The 21,640-nt window shown below is 41.5% G+C and overlaps 1 protein-coding gene across 4 annotated transcripts in view; it reads right to left on the minus strand.

Annotated features, from left to right (window-relative positions):
- elmo1 (engulfment and cell motility 1 (ced-12 homolog, C. elegans)) overlaps positions 1-21,640 on the minus strand; it is a 202,476-nt gene that overhangs the window by 122,831 nt on the left and 58,005 nt on the right. Inside the window, exon 2 of one of the 4 annotated variants that reach the window (XM_060942766.1) lies at positions 11,663-11,817. The exons of the other annotated variants lie outside the window; for them this stretch is intronic. The gene's annotated coding sequence lies outside the window, so the exon portion shown is untranslated. The remainder of the gene's footprint in view (positions 1-11,662; positions 11,818-21,640) is intronic. 4 annotated transcript variants of the gene reach the window in all.

Genomic DNA, 21,640 nt, shown 5'->3' on the forward strand with positions numbered 1-21,640 from the left:
GTTAGAGGAGCAGCTTTGGGACCAAAAGGTCACCGGTTTGATTCCCTGGACCAGCAAGAATGAATGAAGTGCCCCGAGCAAGGCACCTAACCCCCAACTGTTCGCCAGGCTGCCCTGGGTATGTTGTACGTCGCTCTTGATAAGAGCATCTACTAAATGGCATTAAATGTAACGTAACATCACTTGAGTTCAGTGGTCTCAACTGAATGTGTGTGAGATGAAATTTCTAACAAATCTGGTTGATTCTATTACCCGTATTAAAAACAAACTAGTACCACCACGACCATTACTAAGCAGTTACTAGCTCCGAATACTCAAGGACAAATTCTAGGCTTATTTTCACATGCTTTCACTGCTTAAGAACTGGGGATCAGTTGTACATACAGGTTTGCAAAATTGTAGGCACTGGGCTTTGCCATTTTATTATTCCTGTGGTACCAACACTCAAGCAGCAAAGAAAAACATGTTTTGGATGCAGGGCGTGTCATCATGCAAGATTACCTGTAAACAAGCAGCTGCTCAGATATGCAGGCAGGCACAAGATGTACCTTAATCACGGTGCTCTCAGTGCAAGCGCTCACACCAAAACGGTGAGCTGACTGCAGTGCTCCAGTGCTATGAAAGTCTGCTTTTATAGACCAATAACCATACTAACCATTTTCATGGCATCACACGACTAAAAAAACAGGACGCTGAACACATTACTCGGCATGAACTTGGGGCGCAAGGAGCCTGGAGTCCAAAAAACTGAAAAAGTGAAAATGACAGAGGTATGAATGAATAAACCCTGTAAATGCATATATTCATGTTAAGCATCCCATGCGCTTTATTTCTGACTGCTGATATGTGCCTGCATGAAAGTAAACCCCTCTTACTAGTCTCAACCAGATGTCCTGTGAACCTGGCAAACTTAAAAAACACCCGCAACAATAGTGCACCTCCTGTACTTATCTGTTTAGAACACATTATCTGTTCATTCCAAATAATCTACTCCTATTCAGTTACTTTCCTCCTGAGTATGTGCAAGCAATACCGCACAAACAAGAGTGCTGTGAGAGTGAATTGGCAGAGCTGTGATTCAGCCACAGGTATTCACAGCTGTGCCGATATTCAGTCAAGTACCGGATATTTCAGGCACAACATGGCCAAATATTTTGTTTATTTTTGCTCAGTTAGTGTAAATAGTTCCCAAAGAAGCCACAGCCGGACAGAGCGTTGCTTATTGCCGTGAAACGCCAGTATAACACAAAACAGGTGTTCTGCAAGGGAATGTGCTGGCACCTTTCCTATTTATCATCGTTATCGACTGGGTAATGAAAAACTGCAACATCGACAAACCAAACTCAGCTTCATTACCATTTCACATCGTTCTAAGAGATACCCTGAAGAACGTATTGCAGACCTTGCCTTTGCAGCTGACCTGGATCTCCTATCCAACAACCAAGAGGAAGCTCAGTCCCAGTTGAACCAACTCCGTAGCACAGCCAAGGAGCTTGGACTTCTCATCAATGCTGAGAAAACTTACAACCATTGCTTACAACCTCCCAGATGTTTCACTGTTCCACGAAGGCCAACAACTTGGGATGGTGCAGGACTTTCAGTACCAGGGGCTTCAAAGTTTGGGAGAATAGCAGGGTACAAATAATTTACAGCAGCGTGCAAAATGGTAAAATGTCTGCCAGTGGCAGACGTAATGCATGCAAAGCGTGCAGGGGGGGTTTCAAAGGGGGGTGTGCCCCCCTTTGGGCACGGAAAATTTTATGAAATGCACTGAGAAATGGTGGCCTCTGGTAACTTTTAACAGTGTAAATAAAGGGTAATCAATACTTTTTTTTAAAAGATTTTTTTGGGGCTTTTTTCACCTTTATTGGATAGGACAGTGTAGAGACAGGACAGGAAATGAGTGGGAGAGAGAGACGGGGAGAGATCGGGAAATGACCTCGGGTCGGAATTGAACCCGGGTCCCTGGATTTATGGTATGGCGCCTTAGCCACCAGAGCCACGACGCCCCTGAAGGGTAGTTAATACTATTTGGAAACTTGAAATATGAAACCATACCTCAGTCATTTTATCAAATTTCAGAAATATTTGCAAACAAACATAAAAAGTAGTCCGATTGAAATCCACATATGGATGATATAATAATTTTAAGTCTGATGTGCACTTTGACTAAGCTAAGGTGACAAGTTTCTCCAGATTCTCTAATACTATTGAGGAATATGGTGAAATCTTGAATACAGATGAAGAACAAAACAACTTCAATTATAATCAAAATGTTTATTTTTTGGCAGTCAATAAACTGTTACATAAAATGCAGCTACATGTACTTCATCAGCTGACTTCATCGTTATTAAAAAACAGCAGCTAGCAGCACTCATTGACAGTCTCAGCATTTCTACTGAAAATAACTTTTATCCAAATCTCATCAACCTAATCATGTAGAAGCCTACTGAATAGAAATTATATAAATCTAGTTATTTAGTGCGGGTTAGGCACAACAAATATTATATATATATATATATATATATATATATATATATATATATATATATATATATATACATACATACACACACACACGCAGAGAGAGATGCAAGTACGAATTTTTCATGGGGCGGGATGGTTTGGAACAGGTCATCTAAAATTGGGATAACATTTACCCCGGGACGGGTGTTTGAGGCGGGTCGTCTAGCTTAAGCTTGATTAGCATTGTTACGCACGCAGTTTGTTTTTTCAAGCAGCTGTCAAACGCAGAGTCAACTTTACGATCTGCGATTATAATGTCTTAAGCAAGGCTGAGAAACGGTGGACTAAGACGTATTTATTTTTCTATATCAACACAATGACAGAATAAATTTGCGTTCAAAACGTACTTACCTTTCCCTCTAGACCTTTTTAGCCACGCATCCAGCATGGAGCCGCTTGCAACTCTCTTCGTCGCCATTTGTGAGTCACATGATGGTATGAACCATTCACAGTCCATGGAACACTCTAAGCCAATCAGAGTACGGCTTACATATGGCACAAGGGGCAGTAATGGCTGCACTCATGTCGAGGATGTAAACAAAGCTGACGCGGCAACGTACATACATGACATATTGGATGTAATTCACGTTCACAACTTTTCTTGCCGTCAGAAATATTTAATATTAAATTTTGTGACTCGACTGACAATAGCCGGCGGCATAACAAGCCACAGACGGCGATTTGCCGCCGGTGACCGGCTACTTTTGAGACCGCAGCAGTACTTGAGTTCTTACTTTGCTTCAACAGAAAATGGCGTCAAGCATCGCAATGGGAAAGCATGGGGGCGCATTTTGGACGCTTCGGAAATTTTGGTCTTCAAGCGCTGAACTAAAGATGAAAATCGACCTGTTTCGAGCAGCCGTCCTGAGCGTTTTTCTGTATGGAAGTGAGTCCTGGATTATCACTAAAGAAGCTTGAAAACCAGATCAACTCATTCCAAACCGCATGTTTAAGAATAATCCTTGAAATAGAAGAATTAAGACCATGTGTCCAGCGAAGAAGTTTACAAGTAAACAGAGTCAAAGTCTCTCTCTGTCATCATTATCGATCGTCGACTATGCTTCCTTGACCATTCCTTACGGAGACCCACAAAAGATGTGGTGTAAAAGTTTGCTTTATACTTTCCATCTCACAGGACCACATCAAGAGGAGGACCAAAGTTGCAATTCAACAGGTACATATCTCAACTGCTGTGTAGTGAACATGAGAGGAGTTCAGAAGAGATCAGGAATGCTGCCCAAGACCGTGTTTGTTGGAGAAGATTCACCAAGACTGCTTGCCGTCGTTCGCCCCAAGAAAAAGAGACACACACTGACTGGTGGTGTGTAGTAAGTGTAGAAATGGTTTCAGTGGAATGAACTATTGCTGGGTTTCAGTCACGTGACTTTTCTTAGCGGTTTTACCGAAAGTGAAATAGCTGGTGGTCTAAACAGCCACCGTAGTGCAAACAACTAGCGATAACAGAGTACGCTCGTAATCTAGAAGCCACTACTCGCGCTTTAGATCTATTCAGAAGATTGCTATGTGCAATGGAATCGACCCCGACAGTCTGGGAAAGAAGGATTTGTCCTACGATCTCGAAAACTACCCTTCAGTCGAGTTCCCCATCATCTCAAACTATCTGGTGTTGCAGACGTCCTTCTACATCGCAAAACAGATGAAAGCGTGGAAGAGTATGGAGGCTTACAACTTTTTTTTATGTGGCTGGGTAAAGGACCTCGCTATCAAGTTGCTGCCAAATGAATCCTGTATTGTTTTTGCCCATGTAAGTATGGGTTGTTTTTTTTTTTAAAAGCTTTTTGTTCGCGTCTTTACAACGAAGTGCTATAAGTTGAAGTGTAAACAAACAACAGTTGTCTTGATTCTCACTTGTGTTGGCTCTTATCTCTCAGGTAAATCATTCACAAAGATCATCAGAAAGCCCTTTAAAGACCTGGATCTTTGTTAAACAAGACGGAGAAGTGATCACGGCGCACTGTAACTGTACGGCTGGGGAAGAATTTGGTCGTGACCTTCATGCATATGGACTTATGCCGCTTTTCCACTACCAACGCGGCTGAGTCGGGCTGAGCCGTGCCGTGCTGAGTTGGGCTGAGTCGAGCTGAGCGGGGCTGTTGGAGTTGCATTTCGACTACAACCGCGCTGAACCGTGCTGGCTGGAAGTGGGTGGACACATTGGGTGGAGTTAGCGAAAGTGGGTGGACGTCACGTGATGTCCTTAAGCGGCGCAAACAGTGACATCAGTGAGCTTTTAAGCGGTAGTCTCACGACCCGAATAGTAAACAATAAACATGGAGGACATGGAGTCGTTAGTGTTGCTGGTCTTGGTTCTGTGGCTTGTTGTCACCGACAACGCCAACAGATACTGGCAAGAGTGTATAGATGAGGCGAGGTGCATAAGGCTCCAGACATTCTCGTAATTCGTAATTCTTCTTCTTCCGGGTTTACGGTGTTTACAGATCCCAGCGTGCTCGCGGGGCGTGTGTGGGCATGTGAGGACACTCCTCCTCACCAATCAGTGCACAGGGGAGTGTCTGCTCATGCCCCTAGCCTCATTCGGCTCGCTTTGGCTCGCTTCAGCCCCACTCCAAAACCGTGCGAGTTTTAGGGGCTAAGCAGGGCTGAAGCGAGCTGAGTCGTGCTGTTCTTTGGTAGTCGAAACGCGAGCCGTGTCGGGCTGAAGTGAGCTGAAAAAGGGTAGTGGAAAAGGGCCATCAGTGAGGAGTAAACAAAGAAACAGCTGGGGACTTTAGTGCTTTGTGTCTTTAAGTACCGTGAAATAACAACACACAGCAAGAAAAGTACTTGGAGAACACTAACGCCATAGCTGAGAGGGAGATACAAACCTTTCATCAAGTGATCACTGCAAACTCGAGCATGCTTCAACTCGGCTCCATTCGATTTCAGTGCGAGGTTCAAAAGCCACCTTTCTCGACGTCTTTTTGTGAAATCCTGTGTTCGTTCACTCTTTTATTAGTTCACGGGGAACCCTGAAGAAACTTTTAATCAGTTTGACGGTTTGATCAATTCGAACAACCTAAAACAACGCAAGCGTAAGGCATTTTTCATGCACGCAATGCACCTTCTCCGTACAAACGCTTTGTCAACTGAGCTTTGGTAGACCACCAGCTCAAGTTTTGAATAACTAATGAGGCGGACGTGACGTCACGTGAAACCCAGCAATTGCTAGAATTAGAATTTTATGCAGCGAACACTGACTGATCAGGCACTCTGCTTGCCCGTCTAAAATCTTATCCATCACTCAATATACTTTTTGATATCAAGAATATGTGCATCAAAGTACGTCTGGACTACTGGATATCCCTTTCAGTTTTGTATTTCCCTGCATCGGCACACCTAAAAGCACAAGGAGAGCTCATGTTACAGTGCACAAACGTGCACAACAGTGGCTCGGAAAATGAGACCAATGTATTAAATTCCTCATTCGGGTTCATCACCTCGCGGAGTGTTAAAATAACCCTGAAACTCTGGTCTTTTGACTGGAAAGGATGGAAGGCAGGCTGGTTGATGGCAAGCGAAGGGATTTAAGTTCTTCAGGGAGCAGAAGGGATTTTATGGTGACGTTTCGGCTCAGTAACTCTTGCAGGCGGTACATACGATCCTTCTCCCCAGGCAGAGGTGAGGACACAGCATTCTGCCGGTTTAGACACAGTGAATCACTTCCATAGAGCTGGCATTTCCACAGAGATTTTAAGAAGTGATCGATTCATCCTGGCGCTTTTTATACCGATCAGAATCCTAGCGTTATGTAAAGATGACACACCGGGAACAAATAAATGTGCTCATTAAAAAAAAAAAAAACACCCACGTTATTTCAGAAGTTGAACACGATCAGTGCTTGATGCTTATTACTGTAGTTAAATCAGTAGCGTTCATCCCTTTCTCCATGTGAAGATAAGAAAGGGGGTTGGGTTAGCCATCGCTCATATCCTATATGGATTTCAAAAGACCCTTCAGGCGATGTATTTGACACCTCCACAAAAGGCCGGGGTGTGCGATGAGAACACGGCGAGCGCTGCAAAAAAGACCAGAGGCCTTCATCTCTGCTTGGGAAACAAAAGCCCAGGATATAGCCGCCGGCTCATTACTACTCAATCCTGCTCTCATTTCACTCTCACACCTGCAGCAGAGATCTGAGAAAACACATCTGATATGCTATTGTCTTGATTAACATTGGTGCTAACGCATGTTTAGGCCCCGAGCAATGTAGTAAAGTTTTCAAGGTTAAAGGAGGAGCGTTCCCACGTTTCAGTTCGCTCTGTGACATAACCAAACTGTCTATGACCGACGAAGAGATCCAAGGCAGAAGAAAAGACGGCCAAAAAAGAAACGAAGCCAGGTTAAAGTTTCGAGGCTAGGCAATAGGCTGAAATTGGGAAAAACAAGCCGTCAACACAGTATAAAAGATTTAATAAGCGCATGTACTGTAATTGCTTACTATTTAAAAAAAAAAAAAACTAAATTAAAACAAAAGCAAGGCAAGTTTATTTATATAGCACATTTCATACACAATGGCAGTTCAATGTGCTTTACAGAAGTAAAAACAAAAACGTATACAATGGAGAAATAAAATTACATAAAATAATTTTATTTTTATTCTAAACAATTAATTAAAAGAATTAAAATAATTAAAAGAAAATAATAAGAATTAAACAATAGTAGAAATAAAATAATAAAATAAAGTAGAAATAGGAGGAGAAAAAAAAGGAAACCAGCAGAATAGAATAAAGAATAAAATAGAATAAAGTTAAAATTAAAGTAAATTTAAAACATGCAGAGAAAGTAAAAATTATAAAAAATAAAAAAAAGTCAATATTAATTATTTAACAGAAAGCATCTGAAAACAGCTTGGTCTTTAACCTAGATTTAAAACTGCCAACAGCAGGAGCATTTTTGATGTCCTCTGGCAGTTGGTTCCATAGCTGTACTGCATAGTAGCTAAAAGCTGCTTCACCATACTTTGTTTTAGCAACAGGTTTTACCAGTAAATTTTTCTGTTTTGATCTGGTAGATCTGATTGGGTTAGGCCGCTGCAACATATCAGAGAGGTAATTGGGCCCTGTACCATTTAGAGATTTGTACACCAGCAGCAATACTTTAAAGTCAGTTCTGTAGCTTACTGGAAGCCAGTGAAGGGACCTTAGAATTGGAGTAATGTGCTCTGTTCTTTTTGTTCGTGTGAGAACCCTAGCCGCTGCATTTTGAACCAGCTGAAGTCGTTTGATGGTCTTTTTTGGCAGGCCTGTGAAAAGGCCATTGCAGTAATCAACCCTACTAGAGATGAAGGCATGTATAAGTTTTTCCAGGTCATTTTTTGACATAAGTCCTCTTAGTTTGGAAATGTTTTTTAGGTGATAAAATGCCGTTTTAGTGATTGCTTTCATGTGACTGTCAAAGTTTAGCTCGCTGTCAATGAAAACACCAAGATTTTTAACCATTTCTTTAGTTTTCATCCCTTTTGTGTCAAGAATAGTGGTAATCTTGAGTCTTTCATCTTTTTTTCCAAATAGAATTCTGTTTTATCTGTGTTCAGCTAAAGAAAATTTTGTGACATCCAGCTATTGATTTGATCGATACACTGGTAGACACATTCAAGGGGGGCATACTCATTAGGTGATAGAGCGAAATAAATTTGGGTGTCATCTGCATAGCAGTGATACAAAATTGAATTTTTATTGATAATTTGTCCAAGTGGGAGCATATAAAGGTTGAAAAGTAATGGTCCAAGAATCGACCCCTGGGGGACACCACAGGTCAAGGACATTGACGTTGAGGAACAATTTCCCAGGGTAACAGAGAAGCGTCTATCTTTTAAGTATGAATTTAACCAATTGATAACTTTACCAGTCAATCCAACCCAGTGTTCAAGTCGATATAGCAGTATGTTGTGATCAATAGTATCAAAAGCTGCACTGAGGTCCAGTAATACCAGGACCGATGTTTTGCCTGCATCAGTATTAAGACGTATGTCATTTATAACTTTAATCAGCGCTGTTTCAGTGCTATGATTGGCACGAAATCCTGACTGAAAATGATCAAAACGGCTGTTTGCTATCAAGAAGGCAGTTAATTGATTGAAGACAATTTTTTCAAGGATTTTCCCAATGAATGGTAAATTTGATATTGGCCTGTAGTTATTTAATACTGAAGGATCCAGATTATTTTTTTTAAGAAGGGGCTTTACAACGGCTTTTTTTAGGGACACCGGAACAACGCCAGTCTCCAGGGATGTATTTATAATTTGAAGCACATCTGTAATTATAAGATGAAGAACAGACTTAAAAAAGTTGGTGGGCAGAATGTCCAATTCAGATGTTGAGGAACTGAGATTTTGTACAGTTTTTTCAAGAGTCTCATAATCAATTAAACAAAATTCTGACATTGTGTTGAAGTTATCTATCTGTGTCATTGGTGATTGCAGTTTTTCAATTTTTTGCAACTGAGATATATTATGAGGAATATTCTGCCATATTTTATCAATTTTACCTTTGAAAAATGATGCAAACTCATTGCATTTATTAACTGAGAGAAGTTCACCAGTCAAAGATAACTTTCAACAAAGATGACTTTTAACAAAGATGATTTTTCAACAAAGATGAAAAATGCTCACAGATGGCGTTTACAAATATGAATACCAAAACCAAACTAAATAATAATTCATCCTTCTACTCAAAGATATGACAGAAGATAATACCATTCCCTTCAATCAATGAAAATGAGATTAAAATGTCAAATCCGATTAAACAAGGGACTTTATTAAAAGACTGCTAGATACCCATGTCTCTGGACTGCGGGTGTATGCCAACATGTCATATTTGCAGAAAGATGCTGTTATACTTCTTACTCATTTGGTATTAGAAAACTTTTCGACTACAAAGACATCAGGTCAAAAAGTTTTACAGTCCATCTTGCCACACTTTAACTCTATCTAGCCAGAACCAACGTCCTTGATGACCCCTAACCTCTGAAATAAATAAACTTTTACTAAATATGTGCAGCATTATTCTATCTACATTCACTGGATATGAGCAATCGCGCGCTCCGATTGGCTACTCGGATATCGGCTGATATACCGTGAGTAGAGAAAAACAAAATAGCGGAGCGTTTTGCTGAACCAGCTGAGGAGAAAATAAAAACTCTACTCAAAAACAAAACACACACACAAAAAAAAAAAAATATGGAATGAAAGTATTTGATGGTAAGAATGTCTCATCTCATTATCTCTAGCCGCTTTATCCTGTTCTACAGGGTCGCAGGCAAGCTGGAGCCTATCCCAGCTGACTACGGGCGAAAGGCGGGGTACACCCTGGACAAGTCGCCAGGTCATCACAGGGCTGACACATAGACACAGACAACCATTCACATCTATGGCCAATTCAGAGTCACCAGGTAACCTAACCTGCATGTCTTTGGACTGTGGGGGAAACCGGAGCACCCGGAGGAAACCCACGCGGACAACATGCAAACTCCGCACAGAAAGGCCCTCGCCGGCCACGGGGCTCGAACCCGGACCTTCTTGCTGTGAGGCGACAGCGCTAACCACTACACCACCGTGCCGCCCCTGTGGATAGAATGAAACAGTTATTCCACTCAATCTCGTCGTACATGCCTTCAGCTCGTGTACGACCCGATTTCGTGGAATGACTGTTAAATATACCACAGTGATGTTGACTCCTGCTTTACAGTTTCTCGCTAATGAACGTGAAAAACTTTTGTTGCCTTTTTAACTTAACAAAAAGGGTGAGGTGCCAAGGGAACGACTGTTTACAGCTGCTAGAATGCAAGTGACAGGAATTTGTCTCCAGTATGTTACCCATTAAATGTAGCAATGAACAATAAAAAGTACGACGTGGTATTCGTTAATAAATTGAAAACTGTATTCCTTGACAAACCGGTGTGTTAGAAGAGGAACACACTTCTCCACATGCTGTTACAGGAAAAGCATTAACTTTAGGGTGATTTACAGTAACTCTGCTGTGTGTCTGGTGTTGACTGTTTTCACAGAACAGCGCCCAAGTCGTGTTTAATCCTTACTAGATTCACCCACTTCCTTACGGAGTTGCTGTGTCTTACTGATACCGTTATAGCTGTGTGATTGTTTTAGCCATTGCACAATATTTATTTACACAGTAAAGGAGGAACAGGAGGAGGAGAAGGTTTTAGTACGCATATAATGCCAGTGTGGCGTGTGCAAAAGGATCTGTTCCATTTAATTTCCACTTAAGAAGCAAATAAAATGGACGAGAACATCGCATTTGTGTGTTAGGAGGTTTGCGTCGCAAAAACACCTTTGGTTTTCTTTGATTAGTTTTAGCAGATCAACTAAATCTAGAGTGAAACAAACAATAGCCAAATGACTAAAATAGGATGACATATTTTGCATACTAAACAAAAGATAAAATAACGGTTACAGCAGGAGAACAGACGCATGGAAGATCAGCAGCTTCGGGCCTCAACAGGCATTCTCTGTTTCACGAACATGCTCTAGCTCTGTCATGTAGTAACCAGGATATCCTGTCATATGACTTCACCAAGGCTCTCCATCTCGCACCAGAACAGCACTTTACACTTCAGACTCCTACAACCCTTATCTCCGCCCAGGAGCTGCAGCTTTAATCTCCATTTCATCTATCCAGCAGAAATACTGGCGCTTATGTTAGCATTAAGTTAAAAATAAACCATGCTGGACTGATTCAGATGCACTGATTTGTTTGGCAGAACTGTGGGATGCGTTCAAGTGTTCAAAATGCGATTTATAGGCAGTTATAATCTTCATGAAGTCGTTCGAATACTAAAATTAAAGAGCGGATGCCTGGTACATCAAAAGGGCCCTCGAAAATATATATATACACACACACACACACACACACACAATACTAAGAATAAGAACAGATGCTCTTTACTAAAATACTCTACTAAATATGGAGTTTGTAGGGAAAAGGGGAAAAAAAGGAAGAAAAAAAAAAAAGGAGGAGCGGTCCAGTGTGATGCAGTGCAGCTAAGGTCAGGCCAGGTGGAATACAGCAGGATATGAGGAATAGCAGAAGTGCTTAATCTGCCGGAGGCAACACCCTGAAGCCCAGAAACCTCTGCTGTGAGCTAAAGAAAAACTCACCCGGAAACCTTCACGCCAGGCTGCTCGCTCCTTCTTCTTTAAGCTGATTAGTGCCAGCAAGCGCAGAACGCAGCTTCTGCTCAGATATACATCAACGCCAAGGCAGCACAAGCTTCCAAGCATAAAACTTTACTTTTCCCCCTCACTCGCCTTAGCTGCACGGAAAGAAAGAGAAGGAGAGGTGAAGAGAAGGAGGAAGTAGGCGTTCTTCAGAGGAAGAGGAAACGGCCTAGTGGTACCCTTCAACAACAAAGCGTCAAAATTCAAAGCTAAGACGCAACTGAAGCAACTGAGAGGAAACCGACAGTCACAAGCCACATGATGTGCATGTAACTGAAAATTTCCTACCAGTGTGATGGGGGGGAACAAAAACATGTTATCATTTCTAGGAACCAGGTTCGATTTCTACAGGCCCGATACATAAACGTGCGAGATTGAGGCACTCCGTAATGTTTAGAAACAATCCCGAGTCATGATTTCACATCTCATTAGATATGCTTTCATACACAAATAACGATAATGAAAATGTGTTACCTGATTAGTTTATCAGAACATAAACTGGAGGTAATACAGAAGGCTTTATGACGGTAGAATAGCTCAGAACGTCTCTGCTGAATAGGAGAACTAAAAGTATTGTGCCCCAGAATATCACAAACACCAGTTACAGTGTGCTAATTAGAACGAAGGCAAAGAGGAAAAAACAACAACAAAAAAAACACCCTGAATAAGAGCTGCTGATTACAGCATGCAAGCTTCTTTAATTTCCCACATCCTCTGCCTTATTCACGACCTTTAAAAGACCGAATGCTCTCCTTATTACTGAAGCAACAGTTGGAGCTGCTCTCTGCTCTCATCCTCGCTCAAAAGTGAGGGGAAAGAAGTAGGTGTCAAGAGCGTGAGCTACAGCCATCACTGTGTTCATTAAAGTGGAGGGAGATGATGGTGTATTTGTCTCTTTGAATAACTGGGATTCAAACTAGCAGGACTCCGCTGAAAACAGACACTTGTCTCACGGAGGAGGATAATTTTACTGGATGCCAGGCATGTAGAGCCGCTCCTTCACCTTCAGGATTATCTATGGAGATCAGTGAGACAGCAAATGCACAGCTAGATGGTAATACAGACCCGTTAACGTGTATGTATAATGTAGATATTTAGGCACTGCTTAACAAGATCAACTGTGAGCTACTGCTCACTTACGTATCCCTCCGCTCTCGCTTAGATCAGAACGCAAGCAATCGAAGGAAGAAGACACTTATTATGAATGTTGACGTCAACAAATAATTAACCCTTAAACAAGTAAGTAAAGAGCAGTGTCTCTCCCCAGGGATTTCAAATAGCATCCTGGTAAACTGTCATTTTGAAATAGCATTTTGCTTCTTGAAATAACGTCAAAATCCACCCTATATTTTTCATAAATACATTCAGTCGGTAAACAGGAAGTCGATGTGGGACAGACCTGAAAACAGTATACACGGTACAGAACCCCAAGCTGAAGCTCGGTACCAAATATCAAGCAGTTGTGATTTGTAGTTACTGAGAAAAGTCTGACGAAAGTTTCTAAATCCATGCTATATGTTTCGTAAATACATTCAGTCGGTAAACAGGAAGTCGATGTGGGACAGACCTGAAAACGGTATACACGGTACAGAACCCCAAGCTGAAGCTCGGTACCAAATATCAAGCAGTTGTGATTTGTAGTTACTGAGAAAAGTCTGACGAAAGTTTCTAAATCCATGCTATATGTTTCGTAAATACATTCAGTCGGTAAACAGGAAGTCGATGTGGGACAGACCTGAAAACGGTATAAACGGTACAGAACCCCAAGCTGTAGCTCGGTACCAGATATCAGGCAGTTGTGATTTGTAGTTGCTGAGAAAAGTCTGACGAAAAGTTTGTAAATCCATGCTATATGTTTTGTTATACATTCAGTCGGTAAACAGGAAGTCGATGTGGGACAGACCTGAAAACGGTATACACGGTACAGAACCCCAAGCTGAAGCTCGGTACCAAATATCAAGCAGTTGTGATTTGTAGTTGCTGAGAAAAGTGTGACGAAAAGTTTGTAAATCCACGCTATATGTTCCGTAAATACATTCAGTCGGTAAACAGGAAATTGATGTGCGACAGACCTGAAAATGGTATGCACGGCATAGAACCCCAAGCTGAAGCTTGATACCAAGTACCAAGTGGCTATGATTTGTGGTTGCTGAGAAAAAGAGTGTTTCAGACAGACAGAGGTAAACCTGTATACCTCCCCCTCCTTCAGAGCGGGGGTATAAAAAGCAGAGCTCCTGAGAAGTGTATAAGAAAAATATTCACAAGGGCACAAAATCAACCTTAATATGATTGATGATATTACAGTACATGAACCATCGAATTGTGTCGTGTAGCGTATTTTGCGTCAATAAATTGCTGCATTCTCTTGTGACAAGGACACCAATAATGAGATATGCATCGCAGTTACGAGTACATATTTATTCCTTTCTTTAACTCCGCCTGCCATGCGGCTAGAAACAACACGACATTTATTATGATGTGACTCTGCTGGGTGCCTGGTGGACAGCAGTGAACGAGCACTTTCACTTTACATCATTCCTGTATAGTTATGATGAAATATCAAACTTGATGTCAAACAGTTGTCTGGTTACATCTTTCACATCCACGTGTGTTGGAGCTCAGAGCACACAGCCACAAACTGCAAAGCGTCTGCACGCCCTGAGGACTAATTAGCATGCACCTGTTCCTGATTAGAGCTCTATCACAGCGCATACATATAAGGACTCTCAGTAACACACAGACTTTGCGAAAGCCTTGCATTTTGGATCACTTTTCTGGTTTCGATCCTATTTGTGGTTTTGGATTTTGAGTATTGTATCGTATTACCTCTGATCTCCTGTCTGTGCCTCATTCGACCGCTGACTGTTTGTCAACTCTGCCTCTGTCTCCGTTTGCTTTCAATAAAACTCTTCCTGCACTTACATCCATCTACCGCCCTTGCTGTACATGACAGAATCTGTCAAGTGTCCATCAAGCTAGTGGATGAATCAAATTGCTTTAACTCGTTTTATATGAAAGCGGCGTGAATATTTTCTGCAAAGTGTGTTCGTAAATAATCCCATGATATTTTTAAAAAAGCAAATTTAAAAATAACCACTGGATAAAAAAATAAAATAATAATCTAACTTATGTACAACCCCGATTCCAAAAAAGTTGGGACAAAGTACAAATTGTAAATAAAAATGGAATGCAATGATGTGGAAGTTTCAAAATTCCATATTTTATTCAGAATAGAACATAGATGACGTATCAAATGTTTAAACTGAGAAAATGTATCATTTAAAGAGAAAAATTAGGTGATTTTAAATTTCATGACAACACCACATCTCAAAAAAGTTGGGATAAGGCCATGTTTCCCACTGTGAGACATCCCCTTTTCTCTTTACAACAGTCTGTAAACGTCTGGGGACTGAGGAGACAAGTTGCTCAAGTTTAGGGATAGGAATGTTAACCCATTCTTGTCTAATGTAGGATTCTAGTTGCTCAACTGTCTTAGGTCATTTTTTGTTGTATCTTCCGTTTTATGATGCGCCAGATGTTTTCTATGGGTGAAAGATCTGGACTGCAGGCTGGCCAGTTCAGCACCCGGACCCTTCTTCTACACAGCCATGATGCTGTAATTGATGCAGTATGTGGTTTGGCATTGTCATGTTGGAAAATGCAAGGTCTTCCCTGAAAGAGACGTCGTCTGGATGGGAGCATATGTTGCTCTAGAACCTGGATATACCTTTCAGCATTGATGGTGTCTTTCCAGATGTGTAAGCTACCCATGCCACACGCACTAATGCAACCCCATACCATCAGAGATGCAGGCTTCTGAACTGAGTGCTGATAAATTGGGTCGTCCTTCTCCTCTTTAGTCCGAATGACACGGCGTCCCTGATTTCCATAAAGAACTTCAAATTTTGATTCGTCTGACCACAGAACAGTTTTCCACTTTGCCACAGTCCATTTTAAATGAGCCTTGGCCCAGAGAAGACGTCTGCGCTTCTGGATCGTGTTTAGATACGGCTTCTTCTTTGAACTATAGAGTTTTAGCTGGCAACGGCGGATGGCACGGTGAATTGTGTTCACAGATAATGTTCTCTGGAAATATTCCTGAGCCCATTTTGTGATTTCCAATACAGAAGCATGCCTGTATGTGATGCAGTGTCGTCTAAGGGCCCGAAGATCACGGGCACCCAGTATGGTTTTCCGGCCTTGACCCTTACGCACAGAGATTCTTCCAGGTTCTCTGAATCTTTTGATGATATTATGCACTGTAGATGATGATATGTTCAAACTCTTTGCAATTTTACACTGTCGAACTCCTTTCTGATATTGCTCCACTATTTGTCGGCGCAGAATTAGGGGGATTGGTGATCCTCTTCCCATCTTTACTTCTGAGAGCCGCTGCCACTCCAAGATGCTCTTTTTATACCCAGTCATGTTAATGACCTATTGCCAGTTGACCTAATGAGTTGCAATTTGGTCCTCCAGCTGTTCCTTTTTTGTACCTTTAACTTTTCCAGCCTCTTATTGCTCCTGTCCCAACTTTTTTGAGATGTGTTGCTGTCACGAAATTTCAAATGAGCCAATATTTGGCATGAAATTTCAAAATGTCTCACTTTCGACATTTGATGTTGTCTATGTTCTATTGTGAATACAATATCAGTTTTTGAGATTTGTAAATTATTGCATTCCGTTTTTATTTACAATTTGTACTTTGTCCCAACTTTTTTGGAATCGGGGTTGTAAATAAAGATACAAAGTTCGCTGTCCGGTGGTCAAGTGGTTATGAGATACGTTGCCTTGCACTTATGATCGGGTTCCCTGTGGTGGTACACTTTCATACGGATGTATGCATGCGTGTCACGTGGTCAAATCCATCAAAAATCAGGTCAACATATTTCTGTTAAGTATGGGGGTCTGCTTCATGCACACAAAGGAGCTCTGCTATCGAAAGGTGTATTTTCAGGAATGCTGGGTCTTTAGACGCGTTCTCAGTCTATTAAAACCTCAATTTCGTTCTAAAATACTGGACAAAGATGTTCTTTCACGCCTGTGGGTTAACAAGTTCGCAGATTAACATGCAGACCTTGACACCTGAATGCCTCCTCTGCTTGTCCCCATCGTTATTAATTTGTTTACCTTTAAAATAGACCTCAATACATGTTTGGATTAATGCCAAAATATAATCACTTGATGTGGTGGGCCTTAGGTTTCTGAACATGTAACGAACACCTCTATGTGACAAACAGGAAGGAAGCTCTTGATGAAAAATATTTTCACACATTTGACCTTGCTGTGAGCTTCCTGTCATGTACAGCCACATACAGTCAACCCAAAATTACCACCTAGTGGCGGAGGCATAAAAATTACATTTCTGAAACTCCTCAGTCTGAATTCAAACCTCATCATGGTACAGAACATGTCCTGTTAATGACAACAATCTGTTCCAGTAACTGTGTAATTCTAACCTTGTTAGATCTCAGTGCCGCATTTGACAAATATGAATCACAAGGTTCTTATCGAGTGCTTTGAACTCATGGCAGGACTTAAGGGGGTAGCACTGGACGTCTTATTCACAGGACTTTCACAGTTAAATGTCAGCAACATGCTATATTATTTATATGATATTGCGTATGGGGCGGCACGGTGGTGTAGTGGTTAGCGCTGTCGCCTCACAGCAAGAAGGTCCGGGTTCGAGCCCCGTGGCCGGCGAGGGCCTTTCTGTGTGGAGTTTGCATGTTCTCCCCGTGTCCGTGTGGGTTCCCTCCGGGTACTCCGGTTTCCCCCACAGTCCAAAGACATGCAGGTTAGGTTAACTGGTGACTCTAAATTGACCGTAAGTGTGAATGGCTGTCTGTGTCTATGTGTCAGCCCTGTGATGACCTGGCGACTTGTCCAGGGTGTACCCCGCCTTTCGCCCGTAGTCAGCTGGGATAGGCTCCAGCTCGCCTGCGACCCTGTAGAACAGGATAAAGCGGCTAGAGATAATGAGATGAGATGAGATATTGCGTATGCTGATAGTCAGAATTCTCTACCAATTTCACGATAATCACCTTGAGCAACTTGGCAAAATGGCAGCCAATCACCTTGTCACCGTAAGTGAGGAAGAATTCCCAATTAAGAAAAAAAACGTTGTTCCTAAAGACACTAAAGATATGAAGTTTGGTCTAAAACTATTCAAAAGTCAGGTGGACCTGTGATTTACTTTATCCATTTCAAAACAAAAGTATTTTATGTGAGGGGCGGCACGGTGGTGTAGTGGTTAGCGCTGTCGCCTCACAGCAAGAAGGTCTGGGTTCGAGCCCAGTGGCCGACGGGGACCTTCCTGTGCGGAGTTTGCATGTTCTCCCCGTGTCCGCGTGGGTTTCCTCCGGGTGCTCCGGTTTCCCCCACAGTCCAAAGACATGCAGGTTAGGTTAACTGGTGACTCTAAATTGACCGTAGGTGTGAATGTGAGTGTGAATGGTTGTCTGTGTCTATGTGTCAGCCCTGTGATGACCTGGCGACTTGTCCAGGGTGTACCCCGCCTCTCACCCATAGTCAGCTGGGATAGGCTCCAGCTTGCCTTCAACCCTGCACAGAATAAGTGGCTATGGATGGATTTTTTTTTTTAAATACAGTTTTTTTTTTTTTTTATAAACTCACCTTTGTATTTATACTAAAACATTTATCCACCTCAGGCTCAGTGAACATCAGCGAATAATAACCTTGACTTTATCTCAGTTATTTTTCACCAATATTCACCTTCACCTTAATAACTGTTAAATATAGGTTGCAGCCTGTATCGGCCTAAATATTGTATTTCTGCTTGCATTGAGCAAGATCATCCATATATAAAGAAAAAGTAATGAACATAATATCGATCCTTGGGGTACTCCAAAGGCGGCATGGTGGTGTAGTGGTTAGCACTGTCGCCTCACATCAAGAATGTTCTGGGTTCGAGCAAAGTGGCCTTTCTGTATGGAGTTTGCTCGAACCCAGAACATTCTTGATGTGAGGCGACAGTGCTAACCACTACACCACCATGCCGCCTTTGGAGTACCCCAAGGATCGATATTATGTTCATTACTTTTTCTTTATATATGGATGATCTTGCTCAATGCAAGCAGAAATACAATATTTAGGCCGATTCCACAGCTATGCTGATGATTCTCAGCTCTATCTACACTTGAGGCCTATACTGTATGCCATTATACCCATGGAAATGAGTCGGGTTGTGTTGAGCTCAGCTTTTTAGAAATCATGTTTATTTCCTACAGCCAGGAACTGCTGTAGTAGAGACATATCTGTGAAGATACTCAGTCATCCAGGTACATAGTAATCTGTGGTTGGTAGAAGAGAGCAACTGGACTTGCTTGAAAAGTCTTGAAGACGTTTCGCCTCTCGTCCGAAAGGCATCCTCAGTTCTGTCTGTCTAATAGGGAGTATCAAGTTGGTAGAAGAGAGCAAGTCCAGTTGCTCTCTTCTACCAACCACAGATTACTATGTACCTGGATGACTGAGTATCTTCACAGATATGTTTCTACGCACTTTAGGATGAGTTCCCTTCACTGGTGCGGGAGTATGAGAGGACTTCCAGAAAACTGGCAGACATCTTAGCCAGAGAGGATCGTTCATTTTTGTCAACCTGGAACGACCATCACTGAACAGAGGTGGGTGTCTATGACATCTATCAGCCACCTACAATGCAGCCATCAGCATTCTGATTCGGATTCTATGATGATCCATGAGAGGATAAATACTTGATACTCCCTATTAGACAGGCAGAACTGAGGATGCCTTTCGGACGAGAGGCGAAACGTCTTCAAGACTTTTCAAGCAAGTCCAGTTGCTCTCTTCTACCAACCACAGATTGCTGTAGTAGAGCTATTCTCATGAAGCCATACGAAAGATTCTTGTACTTTTTTATGACTAAATGTGACCAACAACCATCTACTCTTGTACAAATTGGTTGAATGGCATTGCAAATAGGCAAATATACCAATATGAGAGTATATTCCATTTACTAATCACAAAACGGCGTTAAACAAAGCTCTGGAATAACGCTTACTGTCAGGAAGCAGTGAAATATTCTTCAGTTCGTTAACTATACATTATATATACTCTCACTTTGAAACAGAAACCAGTCCGAGAGAATTCTGTCGATATAGAAGTCTGACCAGTCAGTCAGAAGTCTAAAGCTTGTACAGAAGTGTATAATAAGTATCAGAAAGTTGGCTGTGGGTGGAACGTCGGAGGCTGAGACAGCTTGCTGTACCAAACCCCCCCCTTTCCCCAGCATTTTATTATTCAGGGCAGATTCAACGCATGCTCATCGACATGTTTACCGTTACATTCTTACCGACTGGTTGAGGCTACAGTGCTCGTTAATTATTCATGGTAAAAAAAAAAAAAAAAAATCATTCAAAATAGATCTTGAACACTTTTGTCAAAAAATGTTCAGGATACTTGATGGAAACGTGCCTGAAGTGAGCAGTGCAGTGAATTAGCGGTCAGACAGATGTGTGCATGCTGTAAACAGCTTTGGTTTTTCCCCCCCCCTCTCTCCAGAAAAACAAATGCAGCTAAATTTAAAAATGTGACCTTCGCATCACTGCCTTTCTAAAAACTCCCCAGCAGCTCTGTATCGAATAACAAGTCTGCAGTCAAGGTGTGAATGATTCACACACCGCATGGGGCATTCTGAACCATTACTGCTGCAAGTCAGACGCTGAACAAAACATGCTGTGGCAAATTATTTTTTTTCCCCACATTAACCTAAAATATATCAAATAATCTATATTAGCATTTTTCACCGAAGGGCTGACTTCCAGCTTGCCGTTTTCCCCCCACTAAGCCTTAAGTAAGTAAGCTTCTAAGAAGGGATGACAGAAGTCTAAAACATCCGATCCATTTATCTCCTATAATCTACATAAAATCCTCCAAAACAGTAGTCTTATGTAACGTTGCTGCAGTATGCTCTTAACTGGCCATGCTTTATCAGTTCTTAAAGTAGAAAAAAATAAACAAACAATTTGGAGACTTTAAATGAAATCCTGTAGTGTTCTCAATAGCACGGTGCCTTAGTGTAATATTATCCTAGATGAGGAAAGAGAGGAGAGGACGGAAATAGCAGCATAACTCAAAGCTGCACTTTAGCTCCCATGATATTCCGGTCACAGTCGATAAAGTGACTTCCAGCAAAAATCAGACTTTCTGCAGCAATAGGTTTAAAAAACATAAAAAAAAAATAAAATCCAGACAGTACATGGCTTAGTATTTAAGGACAACACAAGTCTACTGTATTCAAATGTCTATTGGCGATTCTACAAAAGTTGTTCAAAATGCTGTCCCGGACCAAAAAAAATAATTTAAAAACCTTTTATGTAATTTTTCTTTTAATGATATCAAAGTGTAAGGAAATATCAACCAGGACACTAAGTAATATTTGATGTAGCTGCTAGTTTAATATCGAAAATACTATCATTTTTATGGTACTTTCAATTGCGAGGTAGCTGTCCCAAATTCCAAAGACTTAATTTCACAATGGAAAAAAAAATATGAAATATTTTTTTAGAATTTTTTCTAACACATTTTTAGGAATGTCTTTATGAAGACTTTTGGTTAATTATGCCATAACCATATTTCTATTGGCATTTTATCGTAATAATCACAAAAAACTAGGGGTCGACCGATAATCGGCCTAGCCGATATATCGGGCCGATATTCTGCATTTTTAGGGTTATCGGTATCGGCCATAATTTCCACCGATATACCGATAACATGCCTTTTTGCAGCCATTTCGTTCCTAACGCGACTGTCACTGCACGTCCTTTCCTGCACTCGCCTCTCTGAGTTCAAGAACACGGTCCCGCCCACCACAACATCTGATTTGTTTGGCACAAGAGATATAGCCAATCAACACCTCATCTCATCTCATTATCTCTA

Source organism: Neoarius graeffei, chromosome 16, assembly GCF_027579695.1.
Source record: "Neoarius graeffei isolate fNeoGra1 chromosome 16, fNeoGra1.pri, whole genome shotgun sequence".
NCBI lineage: Eukaryota > Metazoa > Chordata > Actinopteri > Siluriformes > Ariidae > Neoarius > Neoarius graeffei.